Consider the following 26,523-nt stretch of genomic DNA (forward strand, 5'->3'; position numbering starts at 1 on the left):
CCTGTTAGCTGCAGACGAACTACTTTGTTTTTGTATCTTCCAACAATTTCAAAATACAGTACCTGTTTACTGCCTGCTGCACCTGCATTTCATGAACCAGCATTCTGAAATTCCTCTGGGCACCATAATTACTATTTCATCTCAATTTAAAACAACTTTTTCTCTGCTCCTCCCTCCAAACTGAACAACTTCACACTTTCCACATTGTTCTGCACCTTCCATCTCTTAGCCCACCTAGCTAGATCATTGATATCCTTTTGTAAAGCATGTATCCTTCTCATTCTAATTTGGTTTTGCATTCTATGCTGTGGATTCTAGTTAAATGGGACACATCTGGAGCAGTAAGTTTTTGGCCCAATTAAGCGACTGGCCCCAATTAGCAGTTGTTTCAGGGAAATACTTAACACAAACGAGAGAAAATATGCAGATGCTGGAGATCAAAGCAACGCATACAAAATGCTGGAGGAACCCAGCAGGCAAGGCAGTATCTATGGAAAAGAGTTCAGTTGAAGTTTCAGACCGAGACACTTAATCAGGACCCTATTCAGACCGAATTCATGGAAATAGTTAGAAAATTATAAAAAAAAGACAAATTACCATTTAACTGAGTAATAAAATATGTATTTAAATAAGGTACAGAACAAATTAGAACTTTGCCAATTCTACTACAGTATTATAAAACTGTGGATTAGTTCCTAATAATTATCAACAGAGCAATTCATTCAGTGTACACTGCTGCATTCTTTAGATTGACAGAACATGAACAAGTCAGTGTAGACACCTAGTGCAAATAATGGGCTGATTCGCTCTTCTCCAGCGCCTGGCCTTTCCCACATACCTGCTTCACCTGTCACCTTCTAGCTTCCCTCCTTTTCCCTCCTCCCCCACCTTTTTATTCTCTGTCCTGCAGAAGGATCTCAGCTTGAAACGTCAACTGTTTATTCATTTCCACAGACATTGCCTGAGCTGCTGAGTTCCTCCAGCATTTTGTGTGGTACTTTGGATTTCCAGCATCTGCAGACTTTTTCAAGTTCATGCATTTGCACAATGCTGTTGCATCCTCCAAATCTTCATTTTCATTGTAATATTCAAGATGATTGCCTATGCCTTCAAATTATTCATAGTTCCTAACTTGTTGAATTAATGAAGTCCTTTCATTTTCACTCCTGGCTGCTTCTGGTATCTCCCAAGCCTGAATTCTTGAAACCACAGTGAGCAGAACAGTTCTGAATTGTTCTTGTTGTTTATATCTCGCGAACTCAGCAATTTAAAAATAACTGCATTTTGAACACAAGTGCATGAAACTGACGCTGTTTGGAAATTGTTCACTCAAAGCACGGTGTAGTCGATCAACCACACTAGTTCACACTAGTTCATGCGTCTGACACTAGTTAGAAACTTTTGATAACAGTCTCCTGCTCCGTCCAATTAAGTGGCATAGTGTCCTAAATAAACGAATGGAATCCCAGCTATTTTCTTGAATGGGGTTTGTTCTTAAAGAGTTGTCTCAAATAAGTGCATGCCCTGATTAACTGTTGGGCCAATTAACCAGAGTGCACTGTATCCAGGTCGTTAAAGCTTCATTTTTCAATTGTAATGGAGAGAGAGATGCTGAAATAAAGAATGGAGATCAAGAGATTCTGCAGATGCTGCAAATCTTGAGAAACATACACAAAATGCTGGAGGAAAGCAAAATTTCAGGTGAGTCTCGATGAAGGATCTCAGTCCAAAACATCATCTGTCTTTTCCCTTCCATAGACGTTGCTTGACCTGCTGATTTAGGCCAGCATTTTGTGTGTGTTTCTTTGAATGAAGTATTATGGAATTTAGTATTGGCTCCACAGCTATGTGTAACTAGTAATTCTGTCTCAAAGCAATGAAAGCATTTTAATAATGTAAAGTAATAATTTCATGTTCATTATACGTTTTGATAAACTATTAAACATGAAACATTTTCTGCTTGCCAGTTCCCAATGTGAATTCACAATTAGTTAATGATTGCAGTTGAAATGTGTTTGGCCCAATTATTAGATATTGGCTATGTCCCATATTTTAACTTTGCTATTTCTATTACCTTTGGCATCCCATCACCTCACCACCATATCCCACCGAATGGGTGCACATTTTTCAATGGCCTGACCACTCTGTTGTATGGACCCTTCTAGAAATTCTGCCTTGCACATATGCAGCGGAAGAGCTTCTGTCGCAATTCACTGGTAGGCAGTCAACCAGTTGCATGAGTCCCTATATAATCATGTCTTCTGCACGCATTGTTTTCAACGTTCAAAGCAAATTTTATGATCAAAGTACATATATGGCACCATATACAACCCTGATACTCATTTTCTTGCTGGCACGCTCAATAAATCTGTAGAATAGTAACTATTATCAGGATCAATGAAAGATCAACCAGAGTACAGAAGACAACAACCTGTGCAAATGCAAATATAAATAAATAGCAATAAATAATGAGAGCATGAGATAGCAAGATGAAGAGTTCTTACAATGAGATCATTGGCTGTGGGAACATCTCAGTGAATGGACAAGGGAGGATAGTTATCCCCTTTCATTCAAGAGCCTGATGGTTGAGGGGTAGCAACTATTCTGAAGCTCCTGTACCTTCTATCTGATGGCAGCAGCAAGAAAAGAGCATGGTCTGTGTGGTGGGGATCTCTGGTGATGGATGCGACTTTCCTACGACAGTGTTTCATGCGGATGTGCTCAGTGGTTGGGAGGGCTTTACCTGTGATGTACTGGGCTAAATCCACAACCCCTTCTAAGATTTTCTGTTCAAACACATTGATGTTTCCAAATCAGCCATGATGTAGACAGTAATAACACTCTCCACTACACATCCCTAAAAGTTTGTCAAAGTTTTGGATGTCTTGCTGAATCTCCACAGACTTCATTTTTGATATCATCCACTGAAATACTGACACATTGGATTTTATTTTTTCCCTCTCAAATTTCAATGTGAACTCGATCATATTGTGATCACTGCTCCCTCAGGGTTTCTTAACCTTAAGCTCTCTTATCACCCCCAGATCGTTGCACAACACCTAATCCAGTACAGCCGATCTCCTCATGGGCTCAACAACAAACTGTTCTGAAAAGTCATCCCTTAGATACTCCACAAATTCTCTGTTTGAGATCCAGTACTGGCCTGGTTTTCCCAATCAACTTTCATGTTAAAATCCCCAACGATTATCATGACATTGTCTTTCTGACACACCTTTTCTATCTCCTGCTGTAATTTGTAATACACAGCCCAGCTGCTGTTTGGAGGCCTGTATACAACTGCCATTATGGTCCTTTTACCCTTGTCATTTCTGAACTCAACCCATAGAGACTTTACACTTTCCAATCCTATGTCATCCCTTTCTGATGATTTAATATTATTTCTTATACTCAGGGCCACATCACCCCCTCTGCCTACTAACCTATCTTTCCGACACACCGTATATCCTTGGACATCCAGCTCCCAATGGCAGCCATCCTTTAGCCAAGTTTCAGAGATGGCCAAAAACGTCATACTTGCCAATATGTAGTTGAATTTCAAGATCGTCCATTTTATTTCTTATGTTGCATGCATTCAAATATAACATTTTCAGTCCAGTACTTGTTGCTTTCTGTTTTAACTGCACCACACCTCTATTGCCCTGTAACTCATCCCACTGGCTGTGATTCTGCCTCATCTTCTGCCTGTCCTTTCTACCATCTCTGTTGCATGCTATCTTTGATTTATTTCAGTTTTCCCCTTCCTCAGCCCTATCACTCCGGTTCCCATCCCCCTGCCAAATTAGTTTAAACCCTCTCTAACAGCTCTATTAAACCTGCCTGCTAGGATATCGGACCCCTTTGGGTTCAGGTGTAACCCGTCCTTTTTGTACAGGTCGTACCTCCCCCAGAAGAGGCCCCAGTGATCCAGGAATCTGAAGCCCTGCCCCCTACACCAGTCTCTCAGCAGCACATTAATACGCCTGACCATGCTATTCTTGCGCTCGCTAGCACATGACACAGACAGCGGTCCTGAGATTACTACCCTGGATGTCCTGCTTTTCAACTTCCTACCCAACTCCCTGAATTCTCTTTTCAGGACCTCCTCCCGTTTTCTACCTATGTCATTGGTACCAATATGTACCAAAACTTCTGGCTGTTCATCCTCTTTCTTCAGAATACGTACTCTGTACCCGATCTAAGACATCCCGTACCCTATCACCTGGTTCAGGCAACACCTGAACCTCCTCTCTGTTCCCCTCACTATGGAATCCCCTATGACTATCGCATTCCTCATCTTCATCTCTCCCTTCTGCACCACAGAACCAGGCTTAGTGTCAGAAACCCAATTGTCGTGGTCATCCTCTGTCAAGCCACCCCCCCCCCCTTTTAATTGTACCATCCTTGCAACATAGTTTTGTAGATGTGTAGTGGAGAGTATATTGACTGGGCAGCATCACAGCCTGGTGTGGAAAATCCTACAAAAAGAAGAGGACATGGCTCAATCCATCACAGGTACCCTGAGCACTTACGATCACATCTACAGTGCCTATAAAAGGTATTTGCACCCCCCTGCCCCCAGAAGATTTCATGCTTTATTGTTTTACAACATTGAATTTGGCTTTTTTGCCCTGATCAACAAAAACAAGACTCTTTTGTGCTAAAGTGAAAACAGATCTCTACAAAGTGATCTAAATTAGTTACAAATATAAAAAACACAAAATAATTGACTACATAAGTATTCACCCCCACCCCTTAATGTGACACACCAAATCATCACTTTTGTGGCCAATTGGTTCAGAAGTCACATAATTGGTAAAATGGCGTTCTGTTTTTGGAGACCTGTGTGTAGTCAAGGTGTTTGAAATGACTGCAGTAAAAATACACCTGTATCTGGAAGGTCCAACTGCTGGTAAGACAATATCCTGGCAAAAACTACACCATGAAGACAAAAGAACACTCCAAGCCGCACTGCAAAAATTATTGAAAAGCACGAATCAGGAGACGGATATAAGAAAATTTCTAAGTCACTGAATATCCCTTGGAGTACAGTTAAGTCAATCATCAAGAAATGGATAGAATATGGCACAGCTGTAAATCTACCTAGAGCAAGCCGTTCTCAAAAACTGAGTGACTGTGCAAGAAGGGGACGAGTGAGGGAGAGACCTATGACAACTCTGGAGGGGTTACAAGCTTCAGTGGCTGAGATGGGAGAGACTGCACATACAACAACTGTTGCCTGGGTGCTTCACCAGTCACAGCTTTATGAGAGCGTGACAAAGAGAAAGCCACTGTTGCCAAAAAAACTCTCATCAAATCTCAGCTAGAGTTTGCCGGAAGGAATGTAGGAGACTCTGGAGTCAGTTGGAAGAAGGTTCTATGGTCAGATGAAGCAAAAATTGAGCTTTTTGGCCATCAGACTAAACACTATGCTTGGCATAATCCAAGCACTGCACATCTTCAAAAACATACTATCCTTACTGTGAAGCAAGGTGTTGGCTGCATCAGGCCCTGGAAGGCTTGTGAAGGTAGAGGGTAAAATGAATGCAGCAAAATCCTGGGGCAAAACCTGATGCAGTCTGCAAGAGAACTGCGACTTGGGAGAAGATTTGTTTTCCAGCAAAACAATGACCCCAAGCATAAAACCAAAACTACACAGGAATGGCTTAAAAACAACAAAGTTAATGTACTGTAGTGGCCAAGTCTGAGTCAAAACCTCAATCCAATTGAGAATTTGTGGCTGGAGTTGAAAAGGGCTGTTCATTCATGACTCCCGTTCAGTATGGCAAAGCTTGAGCAGTTTTATAAAAGAAGAATGGGGGAAAAATTGCAGTGTCCAGATGTGTAAAGCTGATGGAGACCTGTCCACACTGACTCAAGGCTGTAATTGCTGCTGAAGATGCATCTACTGCAGTAAATACTGACTTGAAGGGGGTGAATACTTATACTTATTTTATACTTATACTTATACTTATACTTATTTTGTTTTATATTTGTCATTAATTTAGATCATTTTGTAGAGATCTGTTTTCACTTTGACACAAAAGTGTTTTTTCCTTTTGATTAGTGTTTAAAAAATAATTCACTATGATTCAATGTTGTAGAACAATAAACATGAAAACTTCCCGGGGGGGGGGGGTGGGGGGCGGTGAATACTTTTTTCAGCACTGTACTTGAACATTTATATCACGTGTATTTTGAGAGATATCCTGCTTGTTGCAGTAAATCTTAATAGTGTTTCAACAACTGTGCATTGTGTTTGTGTACATGCACCAACTCTGTAAGTTAAAAGTAAGTTTCACGTCAAGGTTATGTATGTCACCATTTACAATCCTTGCTCAATAAATCTATAGATCATAACAGAATCAATGAAAGACTGCACCAACCTGGACATTCAACCAGTGTGCAAAAGACAGCAAACTGTGCAAATACAAAAAGAAAGAAATAATATATAAGTAATAACTTTTGAGAACACGAAATGAAGTGTTCTTAAAAGTGAGTTTGTTGATTGTGGGAGCATTTCAATTACCGGGCAAGTGAAGTTGGGTAAATTATTCCTCTGGTTTAAGAGCCTGATGGTTGAGGGGTAGTAACTGTTCCTGAACTTGGTGGTGTGAGTCCTGAGGTTCCTGTATCACCTTCTTGATAGCAGCAGTGAGAGGAGTGCATACCCGGGTGGTGGGGTTCCCTGATGATGGATGCTGCTCTCCTGCAGCAACACTTCATGTAGATGTGCTCAGTGGTGAGGAGTCCAAATCCACTACATTTTGTAGGATTTTCCATTCAAGGGCATTGGTGTTTCCATACCAGGCTGTGACGCAGCCAGTCCATATACTTTCCACTACCCTCATCATCTAGAGAGCCATGAGCCTTGTATCTATCACTTCTGAATTCCCGGAAGTCTGAGAAAGCAATGTTCATGCCATCAGGTTGGAGACTGCTCAGCCAGAATATCAGATGTTGCTCCTCCAAACTAAGTGACCTCATTGTGGCTTTGCTCCTCTAACCTGAATGTGCCTAGTGTTTTTTTAATGTAGGAAGAAGGGGAATTGGTTGGAGCTATGATACCAGACAGATTGCTGGCCCAATATGGGACAGTTTTACAATATGGCTTTGTAAGTCCACTGTGACTCTTGGTGAAACCTACCCGTCTGTGTGCATATGTAAATAAGCTAAACTAGTACATCTGCTTTGCCATGTATTCTTAGTGCCTTTATACATGAAGATCCATTGTGCAAGAACTCCCAAATCACAGATCTAATAATGAACAGTAGTACAATTATTAAATGTCTCCATTCAAGTCTAGTGGGTTTCTTTCGGAATTTTCTTCTTCATGACGTAGAACTCATTCTTTGACTGACTCAGACTTTTCTGAAGTACTCAGGAAAGACTGAACAGGTTAGGACTTTATTCCTTGGAGCATAGAAGAATCAGGGGAGATTTGATAGAGGTTTACAAAATTATGAGAGGTATAGACAGTAAATGCGAGTAGGCTCTTTCCACTTAGATTAGGAGAGATAAATATGAGAGGACATGGCTTTAGGGTGAAAGGGGAAAGGTTTAGGGGGAACATTAGGGGAAACTTCTTCACTCAGAGTGGTGGGAGTGTGGAGTGAGCTGCCATCTGACCTTGTAAATGTGGGCTCACTCTTAAGTTTTAAGAATAAATTGGATAGATACATGGATGAGAGAGGTCTGGAGGGTTACGGACTGGGTGCAGGTCAACGGGACTAGCAGAATAAAGTTTCAGCACAGACAAGAAGGGCCAAATGGCCTGTTTTCTGTGCTGTAGTATTCTATGGTTTCTACACTTTTGAGCTTCCCTATAGGTTATGATTATTTTTGTACTATAATGTTTCCTGGTGGTGGATCTCTGTTTAATTTCTATTCTTGGGGTTTTTCTGGGATTCTGGAATGACGAGCAGTTTTAATTCCAAGATTTCAGTTTATTTTGGAGTATGAACATACAAATACAAAGCAATCTGAATAAGGAGCTGAGAAACGATGCTAAGAGGGGAATTAATGTTAAGGGGTGTAGAACAAGGAATAAAAGATGGCACCTGAAAAATCTATCACATTTTTAATAAAATTCCTTAGATAGGAATGAATTAATAGGCTATGTAATTAAAACAATTACATCATCAGAGTAATGAAAAAGGTGATAAACCATTAGTTTAGCTGCTGTACTGTTTTCTGCCAGTGAGTGTGAAAAACACGAGTTTCTTAAAAAGCACAAATCTTATAAAAAGTATTATTTTAAAAAAAACAGTGGTTTCCAACACTGGATAAAGGATAACTAAAATGTAAATTTCTGATAATAGTGAATGTTTCCTTGATTTATTTTAAACCAAAATCATCCAAGTTTTGAGTGCTAATGTCAGGCTGGCGATGGAGAAGCTGAGCATTATCATTGATAGTCACAAGTTTAGACAGCTGCCTGAAGCCTTCCCGATTATTGCAGGGGTCTTCAACTAGTTCTGCTTGAAGCCTCCAGCAAACTGCCACCAACGTGTAACTGGTGGTACCGGAGGAGCCAACAGACTTGATCACTGTTACACCGCCACCAAGGACACTTACTGCATCATCTCATGCCCACACTTTTCTGTATCACCTGGTTCTACTTCTGGCATTTAGGCAAAGATCGAGCACCACAGCACCATTGGTGAGAACCGTGAGGTGGGATCAGAGGAGATGGAGGAGCATTTATGTTGATCTAAGTCAATGTAGCACTCATCTCTACTGTGATGAAATGCTGTGAGAGTTTGGTTGACCCTAGAAATAACTTGTGCTAGAGCAAGGGCCTGAAATCACTGCAGAGTGGTTACCCCCATAACAGGTTTATAGCAGATACAATCTCTCCACTCAGGCATGGACAACCTTGACAACCATAGTAACTACATCAGACTGCTGTTTATCAATTCAGCTTGGCGTTAAACAGAATCATCCCCTCAGTACAAACCAACAGGCTTTAAAACTCACTCTGCATTGGATCCTTGACTTCCTCGCTGAGAAATCACAGACAGTGCGTATTGGTAATAGCATCTCCTTGCTGACTGTTAATGCAGGTGCACCACAAAGGTATATGCTTAGCCCACTGCTCTGCTGTACTGTACACTCATGGCTATGTAGTTAGGCACAGCTCAAATAGCATCAATAAATTTTCTGATGACACCGCTGTTGTTTGTAGATTCTCAGATGGTGACTATGTCAACCTGTCAATCTTCAGGCCATGTCTCTCAGAGACTTATACTAATATTATTTTGTGACTATGTGTTGGATTGTAACTATATGTGCTGTTGTGTGACTGTGTGCTCTGTGGTTTGCACCTTGGCCCCAGAGGAACAATGTTTCATTTAGCTGTGGACGTGTGTTGCTAAATTGCAATAAACTTGAATTTGAACTTGGAAGTATACAGTGGAGAGGTATTGAAATGACAACCTCACACGATGTCAGTAAGACCAGGTTACTGATTGTGGACTTCAGCAAAGGGAGGTTGGGAGGAGACTCATCAGTGGTTAGCTGCACGGTATCAACATCTCAGAGAATCTATGGTGGGCCCAACGTATTGGTGTAATCGTGAAGAAGACGAGCAGTGGCACTGATTCATTAGGAGTTTAAGGAGATCTGGTGCATCACTAATGACTATGTGGAGAGCATCCTGTCCGGTTGAATCACCGCCTGGTGTGGAGGTGCCACTGCACAGGATCAGACAAAACTGCAAAGGGTTGTAAACTCGGCCCGCTCCATCATTGGTACTAGCCTCCCCACCATTGAGAATGTCTTCAAAAGCTGGTGCTTCAAAAAGGCAGCATCCATCATTAAGGGCGTTACCCTCTGGGGCATGTTCTTGTTATAGCTGTCAGAGAGGAGGTAGAAGATCCTGAAGTCCCACACTCAGTGATTCCTCCCTCCATCATCGGATTTCTGAATGGTCCGTGAACCCTATTGTGCTATTCCTCTTGTTGCACTGTTTATTGATTTTCTGTTGTAACTTACTGCAGTTTTTTAATGTCGTGTACTGTTGTGCTGCCATAAAACAACAATTTCAAGACATAAGGTCTGCAGATGCTGGAAACCCAAAGGAACACACACAAAGTCCTGGAGGAACTTAGCAGGCGAGGCGCTGTCCGTGGAAAGGATTGGGGAAAAGGGGGAAGACATCAGAATAAAAATGTGAGGGGAGGGGCAGGAGGATAGCTAGAAGATGATGGGTGAAGCCAGGTGGGTGGGAAAGGTAAAGGGCTGGAGAGGAAGGAAGCTGATAGGAGAGGAGAGTGGGCCATAGCAGAAAGGGAAGGAGGTAAAGGACCAAAGGGGGAGGTGATAGGCAGGTGAGAAGGTGTAAGAGGCTAGAGTGGGAAATGGATGAAGCGGCAAGGAGGAGCAAAAAAACTTTCTACCAGAAGGAGAAATCGATATTCATGTTGGAGGCTGCCCAGATGGAATATAAGGTGTTGCTCCTCTATCCTGAGGGTGGCTTAATCTTGGCACAAGAGGCGACCATGGACATATGGGAACAGGAATCGGAATTGAAATGTTTGGCCACTGGGATGTTTCCTCTTTTGGCAATGGATCAGACATGTCAGTGATTATAAAATTGATTCTGACTCTGAATCATTGAACTGGATCATCTTCAGGGGTTTATCACATCTGAATGTATATGCTATGGCTGTCACCGACTTCATCCAGATCTGCATGGATGACTGTGTGCCTTCGAATTTTCCCAAGCCAGATTCCCTGGAAGAGCCTGCAGATTTGTAGGCTGCTGAAGGTTAGATCTGTGACACGCAAGACTGGTGATTCAGAATCGAACAAGAAGTCCTGCACGACAATCATGAAAACGAAAAGGCAATTCTGTGTGAAATTAGAGATGCAATCAGATACATGACAGCTGTGACAGTGTTTCACTGCCATTACTTCCTATAAGGCAAAGCCTAAGGCATAAATAGTAGTGTTGCTTCACTCCCTGATGAGCTCGTGCCTTTTATGCACGCTTTGAAAGAGAGAATGACACTACATTTGTGCAAATCCACACAGCATCCGGTGACCCTGCGATCTCTGTCTTGGACGTCCCAACGGTATACATAGCTGGATACTGAGAATCTGTGCTGACTAATTGGCAGGAGTGCTCAAGGACATCTTCGACCTCTCTCTGCTGCAGTCTGAAGTTCCTGCCTCTTTCAAAAGGGCAGCTGCCCAGGAAGACCAGGCTGAGCTGCATTAACAACTATCGACACATAGTATTCACATCTACTACAATGAAGTGCCCCAAGAAACTGGTTCAAAATTCAAAGTAAGTTTATTATCCAAGTGCATATACGTCACCATATACAGCCGTGTGATTCATTTTCTTGTGGGCATACACAGTAAATCCATAATAGAATAATAACCATAATTGAATCAATTGAATCGGTGCTCAACCAATGTACAAAAGACAACAAACTGCAAATACACAAAAAGGAAATAATAATAAATGAGCAGTAAATATTGAGAACATGAGATGAAGAGTCCTTGAAAATGAGTCCATAGGTTATGGGAGCATTTCAGTGATGGGGCAAGTGAAGTTGAGTGCAGTTATCCCCTTTGATTCAAGAGTCTGGTGGTGTGAGTCCTGAGATTTCTGTACTACCTTCCTAATGACAGCAGCAAGGAGAGCATGTCCTGGGTAGGTGCAGCTTTCCTGTAACATTTAACGTGGACGTGCTCGGTGGGGAAGATTCTGCCTTTGATGGACTGGGCTGTATCCACTATATTTTCTAGTATTTTTTTGTTTTGTTTTGACTCAAATTAACTCTTGCCTGAACAAGGACATGGATCTGCTGCAATTAACCTACCACTGCAAAAGTGTGCAATGGGCACCATCTCACTGGCTCTGCATTCTGCTTTGAAGCACCGAGACAACAGCAGAACATGGCTGAGGCTGCTGCTTATCGGTTACGGTTCAGCATTCAATCCCATCATCACCTGGATCCTTGGCTTCTGCATCAGGAGATCACAATAGGTACAGAGGAAATGTCAGGGGTAAGTTTTTTATGCAGAGACTGGTGAGTGTGTGGAATGGGCTGCAGCGACAGTGGTGAAGGTGGATACAATAGGGTCTTTCAAGAGTCTCCTGGACAGGTACATGGAGCTTCGAAAATTAGAGGGTTATGGGTATCCCTAGGTAATTGCTAAGGTAAGGACATGTTTAACACAGCTTTTTGGGCCAAAGGGCCTGGATTGTGCTGTAGGTTTTCTATGTTTCTACAATCAGTATAGATACGTGATAACACTTCGCTGACTATTAATGAAGATGCAACTGAAGGATGCATACTTAGCCCACGGTTCTGCTGTCTCTATACTCAAGTTTGTGTAGCTAAGCTCGGCTTAAACGTCATTTATAAACTTGTGGATGTTGCCACTATTGTTGGTAAAATCTCAAATGGCAACAAAGAGGTGTACAGGAATGAGGTACATCAATTGGTTGAGTTGTGTTGCAGCCACAGTGTTGCACCCAACATCAGCAACAGCAAAGGAATCGATTGTGGACTTCAGGAAGGGGAAGTTGGGAGAACACACACCTCATTGAGGGGTCTGGTCTGGGAATAGAATAGAATAGAAGGTTATTGTCATTGCTCAAGCCACAGAGATTGGGGCTACTCCAGTTTGTGCAAAAAAGTATTTACAATGCATGCTCTGCGGCTTAATTTTAAAAATCTCATATTTATATGCAATAAATGACTTTGATAGCTCATAACGCTCAAAAGCCATTGGCAAGCCGGGCTGTAGCGTTATCCAGCTGCACAACAGCCCCCAGGAAGGAGCTGTTTCTCAGTCTAATTGTCTTGGCTAAGATGTTTCTGTATCTCCTAACAGATGGCAGGAGATTGAACAGACATTGTCTGGGATGTAATGGGTCTTTAATGATGTTACTACTGCACTTGGGCATTGACAGTTGTGGATTGTCTCCAGGTCCGGTAATGATGTGCTGAGCCTCCTAATCACCGGTTGGAGAGCTTTGTGATGTGTCTTGCTGCAGCTAGAGTACCACACTGTCACTCCGTTCGTCAGTATGCTCTCTATCGTACATCAGTGAAAGATGGCCAGCAATTTAGATTAGCTCTCCTTAAGTATCTCGGGTAGTAGAGTCTCTGTTGTGCCTTCCCTACTATCAGGGTTCTGTTGATGGACCAAGAAAGCTCCTTGGTGGTGTTCATCTCCACTGGAGATCCTTTCCTCCACCTTAACATTTATGAATAGTGGGACTTGTTCAGGACCTCTTGCCTTTTTGAAGTCAATTGTCATCCTGATGTTGAGTGATAAGTTGTAATTCCTGTACCAATCGGACAGTTTCAGCACTCCTTTCTATATGCAGATATGTTATTGTTTGTGATTAGGCCAATCACAGTTGTTTAGTCTGCAAATTTGATGATTGAATTTGTAGCATGAGCCGGAATGCAGTTGTAGGTAGAGCGAAAGTAGAGAAGTGGTTTGTTCTATTTCAAGTTTCATTTTTAATCTTTTTATTTATTTAAAAACATATTTTAAGTTTCTATAGATGTACAGTGGAGAACATTCTGAGTGGTTGCATCAGAACCTGGCATGGAACTTCCAAAGCATATGATTGTAAGAGCCATCTCCATCACGGGCACAAACTTCCCCACCGCAATCAAAGACATCTTCAAGAGGCAGTGCCCCAAGAAGGTGGCATCCGTCATCATTGCACCATTAACAACATGCACTCTTCTTGTTACTGTCATCAGGGAGAAGGTCCAGGAGCCTGAAGACACACCGATGTCTCAGCTCAGGATCAGCTTTTCCCCCTCTGCCGTCAGATTTCTGGATGGTCTGTAACCCTATAAACAGCACCTTATTTCTCCTTTGTTTGCACTGTTTATTTATTTTGTAATTTATAGAAATTGTCTTTGCACCCTTCTGCCTTCATAAACGCTGCTTGACCTGCTGAGTTACTACAGCGAGATGTCTTTTTAAATTTCATCAAAGCACTGGTTGGCTTACAATGAAGTTATTTTTAGAACTTAATTCCCTTGAAATGGCACGCTTCAAATTCATTTCAGCCAGAGTTTGTAATATATTTATAAATGACTTGGATGAGAACGTACATGTCTGATCAGCAAGTGTGCAGACATCAGAAAAATTAGTGGAATCCGCTGTTCCCTCTAATCTGTGTGGCTGTGCAGTAACTGAAATTCTCCTGTGCACGTACCCTGTGCAGCTGAAATAAAGACAGATGAGAAAAAGTTTGCAAAACACGAAAGATTTTCTTTATTTTGCTGTATTTCATTATACCCATCAATTAATAAATAGAATCATTCTAAATACTGTGTACATTTTACATAATAACACTTAAAATGCTGTGCACGTTTCAGGCCACATCAAAATAAATAAGTAAATAAATTCCTGCTCAGACTAATGGTCGATCTGCACAGCTGTGGGGGAAAAAATATTAGAGGGAACCTTGGTGAAGTCACAAGAAAGAAGGCTGTCTATTTATTAAGATACAGTGTGGAATAGGCCCTCCCAGAGCCTGCTGCCTAGCAACCCTCAATTTAATCCAAACCTAATCTCAGGACAATTTACAAAGACCAATTAACCTACTAACTGGTGTGTTTCTGGACTGTGGGAGGGCACCACAGCACCCAGAGAAAACCCTCGCATTCCATGGGGAGGATGTCCAGAGGCTTGCAGATGGCACCAGAGTTGAACAGCATAGTAAATTTTAAATTGTCCCATTCAGGCCTAAAGATTTAATTGCTTTGGAGGATTTCTTACCCTTGTGGGACAAGGAGGTGTTGTTCTTCTTGGCAGGTGAGCGTTGTGGCTGTGGAACAATCTCAGGCTATGGGCCTTCTCTGTGGTGGTTGTAGGAGTTGACTCTGGGATTGCAGGAAGTGGTTCTGACAGCTCTTTACACCTTTCTTCTGGATGTGACTTTAGCTCTCAGTTTGGATGGTGCAACAAATCTCAATCCCCAGTTCATCTTGGCATTGGTTGAAATGGGGAACTGGGCTTCCTGCTGCATGTTACAGGCATTGCGGGTGCCCACGTAGACCTGAGACTGCGTGGGCTCTTTTGTGGTTTCCCTTTGGGTAATCTCAGCCGCAATAGGGACACTTTCGATTTGCATTTGGAGAATATCTCAAGGAGTGTCCTCTTTTATAAATTTTTCAGTTATTTCCTTTTCCAGGGAAAACAGGACAATCTATCAGCATTTTCATAATTAGTTGTCCTCTTGACTTCAATCCTGTAATTGTGTCCTCCAAAAAGCAGAGCCCTTCTCTGCATTTGTGCCAGTGTTGGTAGTGGAGCGCCCTTCTGCAGATTGAAAATGGACACTCGTGGTTGATGATTAGTGATGAGAGTAAACTTGCTCCCGTACAAGTACTGGCTGAAGGTTTTGCATCCCAAACCAGACTCAAAGCCTCTCCATAAATCTGTGCATAATTTTTCTCTGCAGTAGTGAGTGAACGTGATGCAGAGGCTATGGGACGTTCATTTCCGTCACTCATGTGACACGACTGCACTTATGCTATAAGGCAAAGCGTCACAAGAAAGTCTCATTGGATGATGTGGGAGTACAGTGTTTGACGTCACCATTTCCTTTACACTTTGGAAAGCCACCTCACGCCGCATTGTCCATTGCCATTTCTTCCCGATCTGGAGTAATGAGTTCAAGGGGTGGAGCACAGTGGCCACAGTGGCCGTTATAATAATTGACAAATCCTAAAAAGGACCGTAACTGTGAAATGTCCTTTGGCCTTGGGGCATTCACCTCGTCTTGAATTTTCTCACCACCCTTGTGTAATCCTTGTGTGTCATTGGTGTGATATTCAAACTTGTTGCCTTGTGCTCTGAGCCTATAACCTATTTAATAGTGTCTTGAGATCTTGTAGCTGTTTCTTGTCACATTTACCAGTAATGATGATGTCATCCAGATAACACTGAGTGCTGGGTAGCCTTGCAGTACCTTGTCTATAGCTACTCCTAAAATAAGCCTACTGTAGCGATAAAAGCCTTTGTGAGTGTGATGCACTATCAATAACTCCAAAAGACTGGAAGTAGAGTAAATACTGAAAGGCTTTTATCAGCAGTAAAATGGACCACGTCCATGCTGGATGACTGCTCTGGACTGTGGGAGGAGCAGTGACACAACGGCCTTTATCCAGGGGTCTGTGGGAGGAGCCACAGGAGCCGTCAGCAGAGGGGCGTGTCCAGACAGGTATGCATGGTTTACCACAGAGTGTTTATGGTGAGAAACACTTTACACTCTTATTTCACCTCCATCTTTAGGTAGGGCTCAGCTAAGTCCACTTTGCTGAAGTGTTTTCCTGCAGAAATGATTACAAAGCTATCCTCTATCCTGGGCAGAGGGTATTAATTTACTTTCAGTACTGTGTTGATGGAGTCTTCAAGATCACCACAGATCCTGACAGTCGCATTCTTTTTGGCTACTGGGACCACTGGCATTGCTAATGGGCTCCACTCAACCTTAAAAAGAAATCTTGCAGCCTCTGTGCGATCTAGCTCACAGGCTACATTATCACAGATGGAATAAGGAACCAGACGGACTTTGCAAAACTTGGGTGTGGACCAAGTAGATTTGAGGGCAGGGTGGAAGTTGGAGGCAAAGTTGATGAAGTTGTTGAGCTTGACATGGGTGCAGGAAGCGCAGTCACCAGAGTAGTGTAGGATAAGTGGGGGTGGTGGACACCAGTGTAGGCTTGCAACATAGACTGTTCCATGTAACCAACAAAAAGGCAGGTCGAGCTGCAACACATGACTACACCTTTTGTGTGAGGAAGTGGGAGGGGCCAAAGGAGAAATTATTAAAAGTGAGGACAAGTTTCGCTATTCGGAGCAGAGTGGTGGTGGAGGGGAACCAGTTGGGTCTGGTGTCCAGAACGAAAGCCTTGAAGCCTTTCTGGTGGGGATGGAGATCCATAGGGAAAATATTATGGGGAACAGGGAACTTGAAATCATTGAAAAGATCCAGAGCGTGTGAAGTGTCACAGATGTAGGTAGGAAGGGACTGAACTGGGGGGGGGATAAAATAGAGTTGAGGTATGCAGGTATGAGTTCAGTGGGGCAGGAATAAGCTGAAACAATAGGTCTACCTGGGCAAGCGGGTTTGTGTATCTTGGGTAGGACTTAGAAACGGGAGGTGCAGGGTGTGGGAACTATGAGGTTGGCGGCAGTGGATGGGAGATTTCCAGAGCTAATAAGGTCAGTGATGGTGTGGGAGACAATGGCCTAGTGCTCCTTAGTGGAATCCTGTTCGCCTGCCTGAGGGGTAAGTAAGAGGAGATCTGAGAGTTGTTGCTGGGCCTCAGCACTAGGGCCTCCAACCTGATAGCATGAACATCGATTTCTCGAACTTCCAGTAATGGTGCCCCCCCCCCCCCCCAACCCGGGCATTCCCCATCCCCCTTTTCCCTCTGTCACCTTATCTCCTTGCCTGCCTATCGCCTCCCTCTGGTGCTCGTCCCTCCTTTTCTTTCTTCCGTGGCCTTCTGTTCTCTCCCACTGGAGTCCCCATTCTCCAGCCCTACATCTCTTTCACCAGTCAACTTCCCAGTTCTTTACTTCATCCCTCCCCCTCCTCCCAGTTTTACCTATCACCTTGAGTTTCTGTCTCCCCTCCCACACCTTTAAATCTACTCACCTTTTTTCCTCCAGTCCTGCCGAAGGATCTCCGCCCCAAACGTCGATTGTACTTTTTTTCCATAGATGCTGTCCAGCCTGCTGAATTCCTCCAGCGTTTTGTGTGTGTTACTGTTCTGCTTTTAGCATGTTTTGGTTTGAGCTAAAGACTGTTTCCCAGTATTTATAAAATGAGCTCCAACTTCTATGGACTGGCAGGGTACGATTTATTGTTTCTTGCTGACGGCTAATTGCATGGGGGTAGTACTTACACAGTATTTGAATAGATTGGGGCTCAGGTAGTCGAGACATTCCAAGTTCCCAGTTTTGGTGGGACCCAAGGCATACCAACCCTAGATGTATAGAGTTTGAGAAAGGTGGTTATTTCCCCCACTGAATTCTGTGGCTGTTACTGAGGGGCTAACGTGCTGGGTCTTTAGAGACACCCAGGGAAAAGGAAGAAATGTAGCTCCTATGGGAATGACATTCGGCACTGTGAAATACAACAACCAATAAGCCACATTGGGCTTGCATGCAGTAAAACCTAGAGGGCCAGCATTGTGAGGTAATGAATGGCTGAGGCAACTACAACTTGATTGGAGATCCATCCACCATTTGCAAACCACACCCCCTATTACAGACAACTGATAGCGAATTAAGAAAGATACTGGATTTTATCTTTTTTTTCACTTCCTTGTGTAGTTCATTTATTTTGCTCTGTCCATCATGCTCTTCGTATTTGTTCTACTAGGTTGCATTTTTTGTAAGTTTTGCCTGTAAACCTGCTTTGGTCTGGTGTATGTGAGCCCCTGCCATAATAATAGCAGAATTTTTTTTTTGGCCAGGTATGTTTCAGTTTAGACATTACAATTTTGTTCACACTCTGTTTCATTCCTGATTGTGTCTCTTGACTGCTGTTTCCATTTATACATGTATTTCAACTGCTCTTTTAAATGTGAGTTGTGCTTCAGTTAGGAGTTATTTTAAACACCTTCTTGTAAGATTCCACAAATGTAACGATCTCTCACTGCCTTGGTAAGCTCATTACCGAACAGAGAATGCTCAGACAATTTCTTCAATTCAGTCACAAGGTGGAATGGATTCCACATCAGCGGTTCAAAGGATCATTTACTATCAAAGTATACAACATTTTTCTTCTCCAGATAGCCATAAAACCAAGAAAGAAAAGTACAGCAAATCCTCAACCTCCAAATCCCTCCTTCCTTCACAAAGAACAAAAATGTACCAGGCACATTGACCCACAAGTCTCTCTCCCCTCACACAAAAAAAATTGAGAAAGATTGAACAAAAAACACAATACAAAAACACCATAAGACTGAAAATAAGTCCATACCCAAAATGCAGAAAACCTGGACAACATTCTCCCTCTCCCTAGCAGAGCGAACTCACCAGCGATTTAAAAAGACAGTCTCCCCTCTCCGTAGCAGAGCAATTCCCCCCCCCCCCGTGATTAAAAAGGCAGATTCAATCTGCATTGTCGCTTTACTTGGCAAAGAATCGGTGAAATGGAATGGAACTTTGGCTCGCAGCCTCCTCAGCACAGTTCCCACGTGCTGCCTTTGCCTTCTGCAGTCCCTTCCAATACTGCAGAGTGCTGAACATCCAAACGATCTCCAAACTGAAAATCATAGGCATAAAAGAATTTAAATATATGGTTTCATGGTGAATCCAGGTCAGCGGCAACACGCAGCGCATGTGGAAGGACGTTCAGGACATCACCAATTACAGGACAACATCACCTGACTGTGCAGGTGATGCTTCCCTCCCAGATGCGCTAAATAACTTATATGCCCAGTTTGAGGCAGAAAGTGACATGGCAGCAAGGAAGTCCACCCCTCCTACAAATGACCAGGTGCTGTGTCTCTCCGTGGTCGACGTGTGAAGAACCCTGTGCAAGGTCAACCCATGGAAGGCTGCTGGGCCAGACAACATCCCTGGTAGAGTGCTCAGAGGATGTGCAGACCAGCTAGCAGATGTTCTCACTGACACCTTCAACATCTCCCTGAGCAGCGCCATAGTTTCAACGTGCTTCAAGGCCACCACCATCGTCCCCGTGCTGAAGAAGTCTTCAGTGCCCTGCCTAAATGACTACTGTCCCATTGCACCCACATCCATCATCATGAAGTGTTTCGAGAGGCTCATCATGAGGCATATCAAGGTCCTGCTGCCCCCCTCACTGGAGCCCCTGCAGTTTGCGTACCGTCCCAACCGCTCAACTGAAGATGCCATTGCCATCACCCTCCACCTGGCCCTAACCCACCTGGACAAAAAAGACACATACGTTTGGATGCTGTTCATAGACTTCAGTTCAGCATTCAACACAATCATCCCTCTGAAACTGATTGGAAAGCTGAGCCTACTGGGCCTGAACACCTCCCTCTGCAACTGGATCCTAGACTTCCTGACAGGGAGACCTCAGTCAGTCCGGATCGGAGGCAGCATCTCCAACACCATCACACTGAGCACGGGGTCCCCCAGGGCTGTGTGCTCAGTCCACTGCTGTTCACTCTGCTGACCCACAACTGTGCTGCAACACACAGCTCGAACCACATCATCAAGTTCGCTGATGACACGACCGTGGTGGGTCTCATCAGCAAGAACGACAAGTCAACTTACAGAGAGGAGGTGCAGTGGCTAACGGACTGGTGCAGAGCCAACAACCTGTCTCTGAATGTGAACAAAACAAAAGAGATGGTTGTTGACTTCAGGAGGGCACAAAGTGACCACTCCCCGCTGAACATCGATGGCTCCTCGGTAGAGATTGTAAAGAGCACCAAATTTCTTGATGTTTACCCGGTGGAAAATCTCACCTGGTCCCTCAACACCAGCTCCATAGCAAAGAAAGCCCAGCAGTGTCTCTACTTTCTGCAAAGGCTGAGGAAAGTCCATCTCCCACCCCCCATCCTCATCACATTCTACAGGGGTTGTACTGAGAGCATCCTGAGCAGCTGCATCACTGCCTGGTTCGGAAATTGCACCATCTCAGATCACAAGACCCTACAGCAGATAGTGAGGTCAGCTGAAGGGATCATTGGGGTCTCTCTTCCCGCCATTACGGACATCTACACTACATGCTGCATCCGCAAAATAAACAGCATTATGAAGGACCCCATGCACCCCTCATACAAACTCTTCTCCCTCCTGCCGTCTTGGAAGAGGCACCGAAGCATTTGGGCTCTCACGACCAGACTATGTAACAGTTCCTTCCCCCAAGCTATCAGACTCCTCAATACCCGAAGCCTGGACTGACACCTTACTGCCCTATTGGCTTGTTTCATTATTTATTGTAATGCTTGGTCTGTTCTGTGCACTTCATGCAGTCCTGGGTAGGTCTGTAGTCTAGTATAGTTTTTTTCTGTGTTTTTTTTTTAATGTAGTTCAGTCTAGTTTTTGTACTGTGTCATGTAACACCATGGTCCTGAAAAAACATTGTCTCATTTTTACTCTGTACTGTACCAGCAGTTATGGTCAAAATGACAATAAAAAGTGACTTGACTTGATCTGGAAGATATCGACCGAAGGAGAGTTGTATGCAGGTGAAATATTGACTGGAAGTTGGATTTCTATTCCTATTGATTCTGCTTATGAAACTGAGATTTCTGCAATCAACCATGGTTTTGATTCTAAATCTTCCTGCATTACTTTCACAATTTCAGCCAAGTTTATTTTGGCTGGTTTAGTTGAAGCAATCAAACTGTATGCTTTTCTACCTATTACACTCAGCGTTTCTCATTGGCTATTTCACTTGCTTCAAGATACTGTTCAATATTCTCAGTATACGTCAACTAGTTACCCATCATATAATCAAACGTGTCTATCTTTCCAATGTAGCCAGCCATTTCTGCTCTTTTGAAAATGTATTATTATTATCTCCTGGCATTCACTGTTTATGAACCTGTGAATTTTGTTCATTTTCTACCTTTCTTTTCACTCGAGCGTGTCTTTCTCCTCTTACAAAAGCAGTCTGGTTCCACTTTTTCTTTACACCAATAAAATAAAATTGCTTTCCAATCATACCTAATCATTTAGTTGCCAGCCATCTGTCCACGGTCAAGAGTACAGATCAGCCAGTTGTTGCAGTCCTCTTCCCTACTCCATTCTAGTCAAAATTAAACATTTGCAGTTGCATAATTTAAAAATCAATTCAGCAATTATTTCCTGTCTGTCTCTTCCCATCATGTTACTTGCACAAGTGTAGGAATTGGAAAGAAATCATCTTAATTCACCCACAACAATGCAAAATGCACACTTCAGCATGGGTCAGATCAAAAATCTGGTATCAGTTCTGTTAGCCTGCCTCAAGATTGGTGCATAACCATTTAAGTTTATGTAGCTAAGCTCACCTTGAATGTCTTAAACTACTGTGGGAACATTTTTTTCAATTACTGAAAATTTTCAGTTAGTGTGATTGTGCTGCTGAGGGAAGATCAGTGTGGTTTGTAGAGACAGAGCTATTCACAGTCATAAAAAAAAAAGACAATTTGAATGCCGGAAAATTATTAAAATGCAGTCTTGTTAGTCATTATCATCGCCATCATTATGTACCATATTAAATAATGTGGGTGATCATAGTGACCACGATTGTTCTTACAGAAGTGGTTTGTGAACAGCTTCTGTACAAGACAGATGATCCTAGCCATTACCAGTTCTCTTCAGAGATTGCCTGGCATCAGTGGTCGCATAACCAGGACATGTGATAATGCACCAGCTGCTCGCATGACCATCCACCACCTTCTCCCATGGCTTCGTGTGACCCTGATCAGAGTTTGGGGGGCGGGGGGGGGGGGGCTAAGCAGGTGCTACACCTTACCCAAGGGTGACCTGCAGGCTAGCGGAGGTAAGGAGCTCCTTACACCTCCTTTGGTGAAAACTTATCAGTTTTGTTAATATTTAATTCATTTGGCATTCAAGTGCTTTACAACTGGCTCCCAAGCTGCATATTATATATTTATGTGTGTTACTGCCAGTTATGCAGCTGACATTTAGGGAAGCAATGAAGTTCCTCCATCTCTGGCAGTGTTCAGGGCTTCCTTCATCACGTCAGTAGCTTCCTCTCGGCTTTCACTACTGTCAGTCATGCATTTCTCGGGGGAGACTCAGGAATACCATCAGATCCAGATGTTGAAGCATTCTTCATTGTTGTTTCTGTAAAAATAATAAATTTGTTTTACCCATCAGGGATGTGAGCCCTGAACTGAACCCCCAAACCTGGAAGACCAGTGGACCACCTTTAGCCTGCCCTCTACCTTTTGACCTGTTTGGCATGGGGGACCCTACCAAGAGTCAAATCATAAAGCCTGGACTCCAGCCAACGTAACTCTCTGGGTCATCGAGCCACATAAACATCCAAACCATGACAAGACTGTGGTCCTCTTGGAGGAATATATATTTATAGTTTGCCCTAAAAGTGACCTTTCTGATTAAATATTCAAGATTTAGTTGTGCTTTTTCTGCACTTGGGGGTATATGGTCATTTTTAGTTGCAAAACTAATAATTCTCACAAGTGTTTTGTATTCTTCCCAAAATCAACCAAATACAGTGGGAGTAGAATTTGTGAAACATTGGAGATAGGACTGTTGTTAAGTTGTGAATAATTGTGTTTGGGAAGTAATAGACATATATAAATATTGTCCTTCTGTTGCACATTCCAATTACGTGAAATACATTTCACACATTTTTATGATGAACATCGAGAATTTTAAACAGAACATTTGGTCCTTCATTTTCATAAAACTGCAATCTTTATTTTATGCTTTTTGTAATTTGCAATTGTCTTTTTGGGTGCTTCTGTGAAAGGAAACGCATTTATCGATGTCCTTGATCGCTGCAGTGGAGGATGTAAAGATAGGGAAGTGGAAAGCTATATAATTCAGTACTTTAGAAATGTGATTTTTAAAATTTATTATCATGAATAAAACTTAATTCATGATTTAAAAAAAAATGTAAAAGTAGGAAATAGTGCAAAGAAACCCACTTTACATTCTTGATCAATACATGATGTGAACTGTAAACTGTGAATAACCATTACAAAAGGAAGACACTGACTGAGTCTGGAACACAGAAGACCTACATCCCCCATCAGACTGAACCTGAGCATCTCACGTGGATTGCATTCAGGTCCATGACATGAGTCTTTACTGTAAATTTTATTAAGAGAGAAAATAAAACACAAACAGGTTCATTGCCATCATGTGGCCCTCGACTGAGGCGACGCCCCTTTCATTGTTCAAGAGGCTTCATCATTCAACTATTACCCCTCCGTGTGTGGTAGCAGGAGGAGCCTGTACTGTGCTCCTTTCCCACAGAGCCCTGGCACTGGCCTCATTGAACTTCAGCGCATCCCCCAGTACATCTGCAGCCTGGGGCATTCGTGCAGAAAGACTTGACAATTTTCAGGCAGGACACAGGGCATCCTGCACCAAGCTGATGAGCACCCAGCAGCGGGTGATATTCAGCACGACCGCACAAAGAAACAATCCCTTCAGCCCAATTAGTCAGTGACAAACTGTTAATCTGCACCTTTACCATAGCCCTCTCTACCCCTCCAATCCTTGCACTTAACCAGACATCACTTAAATGTTGCAGTCAAACCTGCGTTCACCACTTCCACTGACAGCTTGTTCCCCACTTGAACCACCCTTTGAAGAAATTCCCCCTCGGGTTCCCCTTATTTATTTCCCCTTTCACCCTTAAACCTATGATCTCTAGTTCGTCTCACTCGACCTCTCTTTTGTCTCACCTGACCTCAGGGTAAATGCGAGCCTGGTTTTTGCACTATCACTTCCCCTCATAACTTTGTGTACCTCCATTCTCACGTGATTATACAGCCAAGCATCCGAGCAGTCACATTGTCAAGTTTGCTGATTACAGAACACGTAGTGGGGCTCATCACCAACAATGATGATAACGACCTACAGAGAGGAGGTGGAAGAGCTTGAGGCCTGGTGCCGGGCAAATAACCTCTTGCTTAATAACAGAAAATTTGTAGATGCTGGAAATCCAAGCAACACACAACGCACAAAATGGTGGAGGAGCTCAGCAAGCCAGGCAGCATCTATGGGGAAAAAAAGTACAGTCTACATTTCGGGCCAAGACCCTTTGGCAGGACTGAAGAAAAAAAGATGAGTAGATTTAAAAGGTGGTGTGCGGAGAGAGAAGCACAAGGTTAATTGGTGAAACCAGGAGGGGGAAAGATGAAGAAAAGAGCTGGAAAGTTGAAAGGTGAAAGAAATACAGGGATGGAGAAGGGGGAATCTAATAGAAGACAGAAGGCTGTGGAAGAAAGAAAAGGGGGGGAGGAGCATCAGAAGGAGGTGATGGGCAAGCAAGGTGATAAAGTGAGAGAGGGAGCAGGATGGGGAATGGTGAAGGGGGGAGGGTGGGGAGCCATTACCCTAAGTTCGAGGAAATCAATGTTTATGCCATCAAGTTAGAGGCTACCCAGATGGAATATAATGTGCTATTTCTCCACCTTGTAGCCTCATTGCAACATTTTAAGGTGATGGAGGAAAGAATAGGGAGGGATGTCAGAGAATGGTGTGTGGGTGGAATGCACAACTGTGGTGGATGGTAGATGCACATATATTAGGGACATGTAAGAGTCTCTGATAGCCTTCCATTTTTCTTTCATCTATGTGGGAGGAAAGGGTTAGATTGATCTTGGAGTAGGTTAAAAGGTAGATCCAACATCATGGACCAAAGAGCCTGTGCTCTGCTGCCCTGTTCTATCTTCTAACTAATGAATTATCTTCACTTCTGTCACCTGCTCATCTTATTCTGTGAGAGGAGATTCTGTATGCCCCTCCCCCACCTCAGTTCAGACATATTGATTATGGAAACTTCCCTGAATGCATTAGACAGGAAATGGAGGGAAGAGTTCTCTGCTAAATTGGTGTGTTTTGACAGGATCGTGCAATGAGGTAAGTGCGGATTCCTTGGGATTTTCAGATAGTTTGATTAGCAAATTATCGTAATGTAACTGTATTTACACCTCTTTATGCTTCATGCACAGAGATGTAATTTTGTTGGCTTAATACTGACTATTAACTGGCCATTTCCTAAATTGAAAAGGCGTCCTTCTGAGGAACCAACGTTAAAATGTGCATCGTAAACATGAGAAAGTCTGCAGATGCTGGGAAATCCAAAACAACGCACACAAAATGCTGGAGGAACTCAGCAGACCAGGCAGCATCTATGAAAATGAATAGATAGTCAATGTTTCAAACTGAGACCCTTCTTCAGGATAATTTTTCTGCTGAAGAATGTTCTTGACCTGAAGCTTTGACTATCTGTTTATTTCTATAGACGCTGTCTAACCTGCTGAGTTCCTCCAGCATTTTGTGTGTGGTGCATTGAAATTTATGTGTTTTACTGTGAAAATTTCTTGTAGACAATGAATTCATACAACATAGATAGATAGATACTTTATTCATCCCCATGGGGAAATTCAACTTTTTTTCCAATGTCCCATACACTTGTTGTAGCAAAACTAATTACATACAATACTTAACTCAGTAAAAAAATATGATATGCATCTAAATCACTATCTCAAAAAGCATTAATAATAGCTTTTAAAAAGTTCTTAAGTCCTGGCGGTAGAATTGTAAAGCCTAATGGCATTGGGGAGTATTGACCTCTTCATCCTGTCTGAGGAGCATTGCATCGATAGTAACCTGTCGCTGAAACTGCTTCTTTGTCTCTGGATGGTGCTATGTAGAGGATGTTCAGAGTTTTCCATAATTGACCGTAGCCTACTCAGCGCCCTTCGCTCAGCTACCGATGTTAAACTCTCCAGTACTTTGCCCACGACAGAGCCCGCCTTCCTTACCAGCTTATTAAGACGTGAGGCGTCCCTCTTCTTAATG

General features: G+C 42.9%; 1 protein-coding gene across 11 annotated transcripts in view; it reads left to right on the forward strand.

The window, feature by feature from the left end:
- The window catches only part of b3galt1b (UDP-Gal:betaGlcNAc beta 1,3-galactosyltransferase, polypeptide 1b), a 194,330-nt gene that overhangs the window by 52,788 nt on the left and 115,019 nt on the right, over positions 1 to 26,523 (forward strand). The window contains exon 1 of one of the 11 annotated variants that reach the window (XM_073047466.1): positions 11,139 to 11,290. The exons of the other annotated variants lie outside the window; for them this stretch is intronic. The gene's annotated coding sequence lies outside the window, so the exon portion shown is untranslated. Of the gene's footprint in view, positions 1 to 11,138; positions 11,291 to 26,523 lie in introns of those variants that run through there. 11 annotated transcript variants of the gene reach the window in all.

The sequence above is a fragment of the Hemitrygon akajei genome, chromosome 5 (assembly GCF_048418815.1).
Source record: "Hemitrygon akajei chromosome 5, sHemAka1.3, whole genome shotgun sequence".
Taxonomy (NCBI): Eukaryota; Metazoa; Chordata; class Chondrichthyes; order Myliobatiformes; family Dasyatidae; genus Hemitrygon; species Hemitrygon akajei.